Raw genomic sequence first — 9,979 nt, 5'->3', positions numbered from 1 at the left:
AGTGAGTGAGTGAGTGAAGTTCACGAGCAGGTGTAACAATATGTTTTCAATGGTGAATACAAATTCAATATTGTCTCTACCCTGACTGCCGATACAATTTTTGGTCGCCGATCATGACAAGCATTATATGACAGGACCCATTCCTCCTCGTTAACGATTGATTGCTGATCAAGTCAAATAAATGAGTTGAAGCACGAACAAGAACGACAGAAAATGAACTCTGGATAAATAGTTTATTGATGTTCCTTGTAACTAAAGACAGTGAAAGTTGATATGGAATATAACATACAGTTCTTAGTTATTCTCATCAGTATGAACATAGAATGCCGAATGAAAATCATTTTTCAGTCGGAATTTATGAGGAATTTTTGTGAGGGGTTCTGCGTCCTGATCGATGGAGGTAAGGTACACTGATTGATCTCTGTCGACCACCGGATAGTTCATGAACGAATACCGAAACGGAACGGATGTCATGTGGAACCCGTGTTGATGAGCCCGTGTCGGTGGCTTTGCTGACGTCAGCACTTTTAACGATGATGCCGCAACAACATCCGGTTCGTAAGACCCATGATACACTTCTCCTTCCGATGTCACACTCGACGTCTCCGATATATCGGAAGAACTTCCTCGGCGCAAATGAGGCTCTGAAAACATGTCACTTGCTATTTCCTTCGGACTCAACTTGTCTGCAAAATGGCGTTTCAGAGCTGCTAGCTCATGCTTCAGCTCAATATTTTCCCGTTGCAGCTCCTTGTATTTCACCTCCATTGTTCTCTCGATAGCTCTCTTCTTCAGCCTTGACCGTCGTGCAGACTCATTATTCTTCAGCCTCTTCGACCAATAGGTCGAGTCCTTTCTATCAATGGGCACAAATTCACGTTCAGCCCGTATGACGTTAGTTTCATATAATAATGAATTACTGATGTGAGATTTTCCGTTGCTCATCGGAACGAAAAGTTCGCAGGACTTGACATCTTCATTCTTGAGTTCCTCCTTGTGGCTCGTGGATTGCGTTGGTATCCAAGACCCGTATACCTCCCAGTTTGGATTGTGTTGACCATACTCGGGTTCGAACCCCGGATCAGTTCTCTCTTGCTTGACGTTCACTTCCATCGTGTTAAATGTCCTGTATATTCCCAACAGAAGCTATGTAAGACGCCTATCTGTAAACAAAAAGATGATTTGTTAAAATATCGTTTTGAATATGAATCTGACAACTGGGCGCAAAACCTTTCCTCACTCGCAACCGAATGATTTCAGCTCTAGAAGTGTCTCTTCTTTATACAACTCAGCCCATACTCGTTACCATGGAATCTAACAGCCAACAAAACAACTGACGTAAGCACGTGCACAGTCGACGTGAGCAGCCGTGAATAACATTTGAATATATATTATGAGGATGGTCACAACAGACGCGCATAAACAAAATTTAATGAGCTGACGTGTGACTTGGTCGTGGTGTCGTATGTAACAGTGTGTCTCTCTTTGTTGATGTGTCTGGATTATTTGAGCAGCATGGTTGGGGGTAGTGGGGATGGGAGAGGTGGTCGGGATGGGAGAGAGCGCGGGGGGGGGGGGGGGGGGGGGGGGGCGTTGTTATTTGGTTACGTCAGTTACAGAAAACGAATTGTGCATGTCCCAAGCGGGACAGGCAAATTGCTATACATTCGGGCGTGGTCATTCCTCTTGCGTAGACTCATGGACGAACGCTATCATGATACACTACAGTAAACAACGTTTATATATAACGAACACGCTTATAACGAAGTGACGGATATATCGGACTGTTGTTTTTGGTCCCGGCCATTTGCTATATCCTCTAGTTGCAATGCCTATAACGAACTACGGTTATAACGAACAAAACAACCGTAGTTTACATAATGTCATGATACCAACGGTCTGGCGATTATCCCTGCGTTTTGTCACAATCAATATTCCATACATGTCATACGCAATATTTCTTCTGAAAATAAAGTCATAATTAGACCCGTCTAATATTTCATATACTCATATACTCGTTTCCACATAGATCGAGTATCTCATTGCTTTGTTCGACAACGAACTGGGTTTTAACAATGGCCTGTCCATATCGGCGATTACGACAACACTTGGCGGGAACGAGAAGCGGACAGGATGATGATGGTAATGTTGATGCCGGTGGTGACGATGATGGTAATAGTGGTGATGCTGATGGTACTTATGGTGATAGTGGTGATGATGATGTTGTGTGGTAGTGATAGACTAAGTGGTGATGATGACTGTGATGGTGATGATGTTGTGTGATAGTGGTGATGGGGATGATGTTGTGTGGTTGTGATAGTGGTGATGATGACTGTGATGGTGATGATGTTGTGTGATAGTGGTGATGGGGATGATGTTGTGTGGTTGTGATAGTGGTGATGATGACTGTGATGGTGATGATGTTGTGTGATAGTGGTGATGGGGATGATGTTGTGTGGTTGTGATAGTGGTGATGATGACTGTGATGGTGATGATGTTGTGTGATAGTGGTGATGGGGATGATGTTGTGTGGTTGTGATAGTGGTGATGATGACTGTGATGGTGATGATGTTGTGTGATAGTGGTGATGGGGATGATGTGTGGTTGTGATCGTGGTGATGGGGATGATGTTGTGTGGTTGTGATAGTGGTGATGGTGGTGGTGGTGGTGATGGCAATGGTGAAGTAAAATGGGTTTTAACGTCGCATCCAAGATTATTGCACTTACATAGCGACGTGTGTGTATGTGTGTGCGTGTGTGTGTGTGTGTGTGTGTGTGTGTGTGTGTGTGTGTGTGTGTGGTTTCCTGTCATGTACAACGCTATAAAGATTGTTTTTTCTAACACTGAAATTCAAACGACGTTGTATAACTTTAAAAATACATCATAATGAGTTACGGAATTCTATTCAGAAAACATTGTTTTCTGTAGAAAAAGCCAGGATACTATGAGAAATAGAATAAACCTTTCTGCTTTTTCTATAATGCGGCGGTGATGTCCCAATATACCGCATTCCCTAAAAAGCAGGGTATCGATTTGGAGAGGGGCCTTGGATACACCGAGTCCAAATGTTCGTAGTCCAATAAGATAACATATATATGTCATACTTTCAACCCTAATCCGGCGATGATATCTATTTGAGGATTAACATGACATCGATCCTCTCTTAAGGGTGTGCCCGAATCTCAAAGTTATGATCAGGTTCAGAGCGCAGTGTTACTAATCAATTACAGGAAAACACCTAATGGCCCATACTCGAAACTGATGTCGCAAACTACCTCTCTAATCCAACCTTTCGAATCCCGGTTCGCCCCAATTATGTTTCTAGGTTTGTCAGCACCATACCCGTGCTCGTGGGTTTCACCGAAGTGGTAAACGTCTGAGACCTGCATCACTCCGGGCTTTCCTCCCACATAAAGCTGACACGCCGTGATATGACTGGAATACTGTTAAAAGCGGCGTTAAACCCAACTCACTCACTCACTCTAATCCAACCTCTCCTCTCAAAGTGTCTTCGTATTACATGTCACATAGATATATCACAAAGCAACATAAGTACTAATTTAAAGAATTCAGTGTCACATAAGATTATTTAATAACCAAACAGCCTTCTGTGACGTGACGCATTTAAATCCGGGCACCCTGTTTACATGCGTGCGTCCTGTGGACCTTGAAGCAGATAGCACATGCCCGTTCTGTGTTGTGAATGGCAGAAACATCGAACATATAAGCTCCGTTAATATCATTTCTACTGTTAAGCTGACCATTGAGCGAAAACATCGAGTTTGTGTCAAATAGTGTTGAAACTGTTTACATGTCTTCAGTTATAATTGGGAAAGAAAAAAGAAACGATTCTGTTAAGGATATTTACATGTACATCTATTAGGGTCGACTCTGTTAAGGATATTTACATGTACATCTATTAGGGTCGACTCTCTCAGTGACAGAGATGCTTCATGGAATGACCTCGTAAATAACTATATTTCGGAGATTACACGTTAGTCTGTTTCTGGGACGCTGTTCGACCTAATTCACATGATATCATTGTCTTGGTATTTTGGAGGTGGTGTCGGGGGTGCGGGGGGTTGGGGGTGGGGGGGGGGTGGTGGATGGAAGGGCAGGATGTTTATGAACACAAATAATCCCTCCCATTTCACTTATCATATTTAGATGAAAACTCCCAATGTCCAAGTACATTTTGTCATGATGTATATAATACATGTGATATTCAAACAACGAAAATCATATTTCATTTCAAACGATACACTCCTGTTATATAAACACGGTTAGTAACGGGGTGAAGGTCGCAAGATACAAGTAAGAATCTACCTGATAATTATATTATAATATACACAGAAACACCACATATATATATATATAGAAGTATTGGGGTTTTAAAACACAAATTATGAAATCGCTATTCATTGATATCAGAGGTATTACGTACTTACACGGTGAACGATGTTGCCTTCCCATGTGTCGTGTTTGCTGTTTGAAGGAAAGCGATAAACAGGCACAGGCGGCTCCGGCTTGACAACCGCACGTTGATATTGACATAGTCGTCCTCTTGGAAGTCTTATTCAAAGGGAGGCAACTGGTATAGGTACTCCGCTATAGGATCCGGTGTTCGCACTGTACGACCTGTTGCATAAGCGCGTCTCGTGACAATGTTGGGGTTGCATAAGGTTTCGTAATATCGAACCCGACAGGATTAATGTTTCGTAACATCACTGCGTTCATACTTGAATTATTTCAGTAACATACAGATCCCACCAATGTCGAAACACCTTGTTTGCGAGTTTCAACTGATGTTGACGATAAAAATTCACTTCTTTTTATGCGAAATGGAAAATGTAGTACGAATGGTCACTTACATTACATTTTCAAAGTTCATTTCTTGAAAAGTTTATGTTGATAAACACATGTCAAAGGGTGACTATGACGAGGTGTATAGTTATTGCTCTGCCGCTAACAGGACATATGATTATGTTATTGAACTGTTTTGTCAACAAGCATAATTATGTTCATCGTGTGTGAATTCGCCATCGGAATTCTTGGGGATCCATATGTAGGATAATATAACTTAAGGCGTTAATATTACATTGTAAGTTAATAATTATTACGACCCATGAAGATCCGGGGTAGAATAGGCCTTCAGCAACCCATGCTTGCTGTAAAAGGCGAATATGCTTGTCGTAAGAGGCGACTAACGGGATCGGATATAATTAAGTTAGTGAGTGTGTGAGTTCGGTTTTACGCCGCTTTTAGCAATATTCCAGCAATATCACGGCGGGGGACACCAGAAATGGGCGTCACACATTGTACATACCCATGTCGGGAATCGAACCCGGGTCTTCGGCGTGACGAGCTAACGCTTTAACCACTAGGCTACCTAATTCCGTGGATGCTCATGATGTCAATCACTGGATTGTCTGGTCCAGACTCGATTATAATCATTTACAGACAGCCGTCATATAGCTGGAATACTGCTGAGTGCGGCTTTAAACAACAAACAAACAAAAAATAATTAGTACGGAGTTTATAATCATCTAACATTTGTCGTATGAGTTCAGAAAGGATCGACAGCATTGACTCCAGACAGATTGGAAACATTTGAGTGGGTGGGAGTATGGATAAACGAAAAACACGCTGAAACGAATAAATTGAAGATAACTGTCGTTTGACGTCAAATGACATGTATATCTCATTGAGTGACATTACGTTGTTGATACCGTAAAATGGCACAGCCAGCTGTGATACGCTATTTGATAGTCTATTCATTGCACGTGCACTGAATGATACACCGAGGTTGACTTAAGTAGCTCAAGCACTAAGTGATCTTTAAGTAAAGAGTGAAATAACATTATATAAGTGAAATATCGATTTTTAAAAATAAAACACATAAATATGGCATTTCAACACAAAAATATTTCTGATAAATAATTGATTAATAAATGGCGTATGTATATAACATGTTTACATGAAAACAGACCAGATATAATTGAACAGTAAGGTAAAACAATCCAAATCATTCAGATACAGCGAAACCTTGTTAATCCGGATCCCGTTATTCTGGATGGGGCACGGGTGGCCTTGTCGGCTACACGGCTGTGTAGAGTTGCGTTTCTTGGACACGCCAGAAACCTACGATCGTGTGTTCGAATGCCGGTTCGCTCCGATTGTGTTTCTAGGTTTGTCAGCACCATACACGTTTCTCGTGGGTTTCACCAAAGCGATAAACGTCTGAGACCTGCATCACTTCGGTCTTTCCATCCACATTAAGCTGATACGCTGTGATAAGACTGGGACATTTTGTATGTGTGTGTGTGGCTGCTTGAACTAGTCCGGACTGATGCCGATTTAAGAGTGAGTGAGTGAGTGTGTATGGTTCTACGCCGCTTTTAGCAATATTCCAGCAATATCACGGCGGGGGACACCAGAAATGGGCTTCACACATTGCACCCATGTCGGGAATCGAACCCGGGTCTTCGGCGTGACGAGCGAACGCTTTAACCACTAGGCTACCCAATTCTGTGGAATACCCGACCGCCCCCCGATTTCAGAAGTGCTAGCACACTGAGATACCATACCATGCCCCAGTTTAACACGAATACCCCACTCAGACACAGTACACTGACTCCGAGCCGACCAGTCCTTGTTCTAGCCCCTTGATGCCCTCCGCCAGACAGGGTAACAACAAGTACCATCTGTTAACGTCTTTTGGTATGACGCGACCGGGGACCTTCTCCGGGCGGACGCTCTACCACTAGACCACGAAGGCGGTCTCTTTTTGTGGAGCACTGTTTAGGATGTCTATATATGTTTTAAAAGGACTACTTACCCATTACGCGTTAGTGTTGAAGCTTTAACTGGGAAGAGACGTGCGGATTATTTGGGGATTATTTAAACACGAATAACGGACACCGTTGCAGTTTCATGTCGTGTTGTCCCACCTGCTACTTTACATCTGAAATTGCATCTGAGTCGCGACAGCTGGAACAACGCACATGCTGTATATGCCTAATGTGCAATTTGCGTTGTGTAAACTACTTTACAAAAGCTACAATGGCAATTACTATCAATTAATTGCTTGTTGCAACAACAACAACAAGTGGACCAGATGTACTTCAGGGGGAATGAGTGAGTGAGTGAGTTGAGTTTAACGCCGCTTTTAACAGTATTCCAGTTATATCACGGCGTGTGAGCTTAATGTGGGAGGAAATTAAATCCCGAAGTGATGCAGGTCTCCGACGTTTACCCCTTCGGTGAAACCCACGAACACGGGTATGGTGCTGACAAACCTATAAATATAATCGAGGCGGATCGGGATTCGAACCCACAATCATAGGTTTCTAGTGTGCCCAAGGGACGCAACTCTGCACAGCAAATCGCGGCGCCTTAGACGAATGGGCCACCCGTGCCCCCCAGAGTGAATGAATGCTGCAGAACGTCTAAGGTCATGGAGTCCATCCCAGTAAAACCAACTGTTCGCAGCATGCGTCATCTCGTTGTTGTTAGGGACTGGTCCTCTTTTATAGGGTTGGGTGAAAAAGTATTACATGTAGGGTATGTGTGAAGCGTGAATTGTTTTGACGGAAATTGTTTGGGGGTAGTGGGGTGTGGGGTAGCAGAAGTACTGAATTGTCTGGTCCGGATCCGATTACTCACAGACTTCCTTCATATAGCTGAGATTATTGCACAATTTGACGTTTAACAACAAACAAACAACTTGTTACTCTTTCAAACGACAGTTTTTAAAACATAGGGTACCAGAGATGTATTCCATCCCGGATCAACACTTAAGGTGATAACAGGGAGCGCCAGTTCTCTGAGCACGCACACCTGCTTTTGGAAGGTTACAAAACATGTAAATGAAGGTGATTTCATAATTAGTGAATGAGTGAGTGAGTGAATTGGGTTTTAAAGTCGCTTTTAACAGTACTCCAGTTATATCACGGCATGTCAGCTTAATGTGGGGGGAACGCCCGAAGTGATATAGGTCTAAGGCGTTTACCACTTTGGTGAAACAAACGAGCACGGGTATGGTGCTGATAAATCTAGTAACATAATCGGGGCGAACCGTGATTTAAACGCACGATCAAGGGACGCAACTGTACACCGCGTAAATTGCGGCGCAAAGACGACAGGGCCACCTGTGCCTCCTGCTTAATAATGAGATTACATCTGATGAAGTGAAAGACGGCTGTGCTATGGCAATGATTGTATGAAAATGAATATCTGATTGAATCTGATTGGATTGCTAAGGTATAATTATATAAACTTATGTAATCTTAATTTTTCATCCGGTGTAATTCATGAGGCTTAGAAGCTATTATGATATTATTAAACCAATACATAGTATGAAAGGCGACTCACAGAATCTAATCTAAAAGTTATTTTGATATTTTACTACGTTACCTCGTTAACCCACACCCATCTCGATACTAACTTAATTGGGGCAGTCGGGTAGCCTAGTGGTTAAAACGTTAGCTCGTCACGCCGAAGACCCGGGTTCGATTCCCGACATGGGTATGTACAATGTGTGAAGCCCATTTCTGGTGTCCCCAGCCGTGATATTGCTGAACTCACTCACTCACTGACTCACTAATTTAATTATATAATTTGTGTTGTTCTCTTGCAGTGTATGATTGTATATATTAACATATGTTATTATTTTCTGTATTCTATGTATATTGACACAATGTAATTGTATACATAGATGGTGGATTTGAGCAAATAGAGTGCTGATGTTGATGCTACTATCTGAAGGTCATTCTAGGTAAGGAGGTTGAGCGACATCATTGTACATTAAAACCATAAACTACAATGAAACCTCACTAGCGCGGACTGGCCCTCTTTCTGTACTCTTGTTTCGGATTAGTGAGTGAGTGAGTTAATATTTAAAGTCACATCGGCAATATTTCAGCCATATCGTGACTTGAACAAGTTATAACATATATAAAAAACTGTCGTCAAAGGACAGTACAACAACTAGCAATATATCACAGATTATAACTTTAAAACTAGTTTTAGAACAATAAAACAACAAACAATCATTCTACGATTAAAAACCTGGTATATAGGAATTACTTTGAATGAAGTGGGCTTACGCACCCTCTCTGGGGGACAATAATTTTATGCTACTTCAACCCCGATCAAGGGTACAACCACTAACAATCTCAGTTCATAATTATATATTACCAATATATAAAATATATAACTTTCTACATCAAAATTTATTAATCAATTCAATTTCTTTTAAAAAACCAATAATTAAATGAGAGTTTATGTTAAAAAGATCCTTGAGTGATGAAACTTTGAAATAGTTATCCCTTGTGATGGAAAAATCAATACAGTCAAGCAGGACATGCTTGACTGTGATTCTATCATCACAAGGGATGCAGAATGGAGGATCTTCACCTTTTAAAATATATTCCTGAGTGTAACGTGAATGGCCAATACGACATCGTCTCAAAATGACCTCTTCAAATCTGGACTGACAACCCAAGTAGGTATAACAGCATGTAATTTATTTATACCTGCTTGGGTGTCACAGATTTGTTGAGTGCTGCTTTTGCATCAGCCACTGTATTACCAAGAATTCCAACATGGCTCGGCAACCAACAAAAGACGATGTCGTATTTGGCAGTGGCGAGAACATTATACAATTCTAAAATATCAAGAATCAGTGGATGATCTGAAGAAAAATCATGTATGGCCTGAAGGCATGACAAGGAATCAGAAAAGATGATGAACTGTTGAGATGATTGGTTTTGAATGTATTCCAATACTATAAGAATAGCATTGGCCTCAGCTGTAAAAATAGAACTATTACCAGGAATTCTTGAAGACACTCTTTTACATCCAATGACAGTGGCACTTGAAACTTTGCCACCATCCTTTGAACCATCGGTAAAAATTGAGCGATGAGAATCATATTTTGACCTTAATTGGGCATATTCTTGTTGATATACCAATGTG

The 9,979-nt window shown here is 41.6% G+C and overlaps 1 pseudogene; it reads right to left on the bottom strand.

The window, feature by feature from the left end:
- Positions 1-355: 355 nt before the first annotated feature.
- On the bottom strand, positions 356-4,572 carry LOC139480063 (nuclear factor interleukin-3-regulated protein-like; annotated as a pseudogene).
- Between the last annotated feature and the right edge of the window lie 5,407 nt (positions 4,573-9,979).

Source organism: Haliotis cracherodii, unplaced genomic scaffold, assembly GCF_022045235.1.
Source record: "Haliotis cracherodii isolate W230 unplaced genomic scaffold, xgHalCrac1.p SCAF_4, whole genome shotgun sequence".
NCBI classification, from domain to species: domain Eukaryota; kingdom Metazoa; phylum Mollusca; class Gastropoda; order Lepetellida; family Haliotidae; genus Haliotis; species Haliotis cracherodii.
Note: the sequence above shows the minus strand (reverse complement) of the source record. Positions and strands in the feature narration are given on the sequence as shown.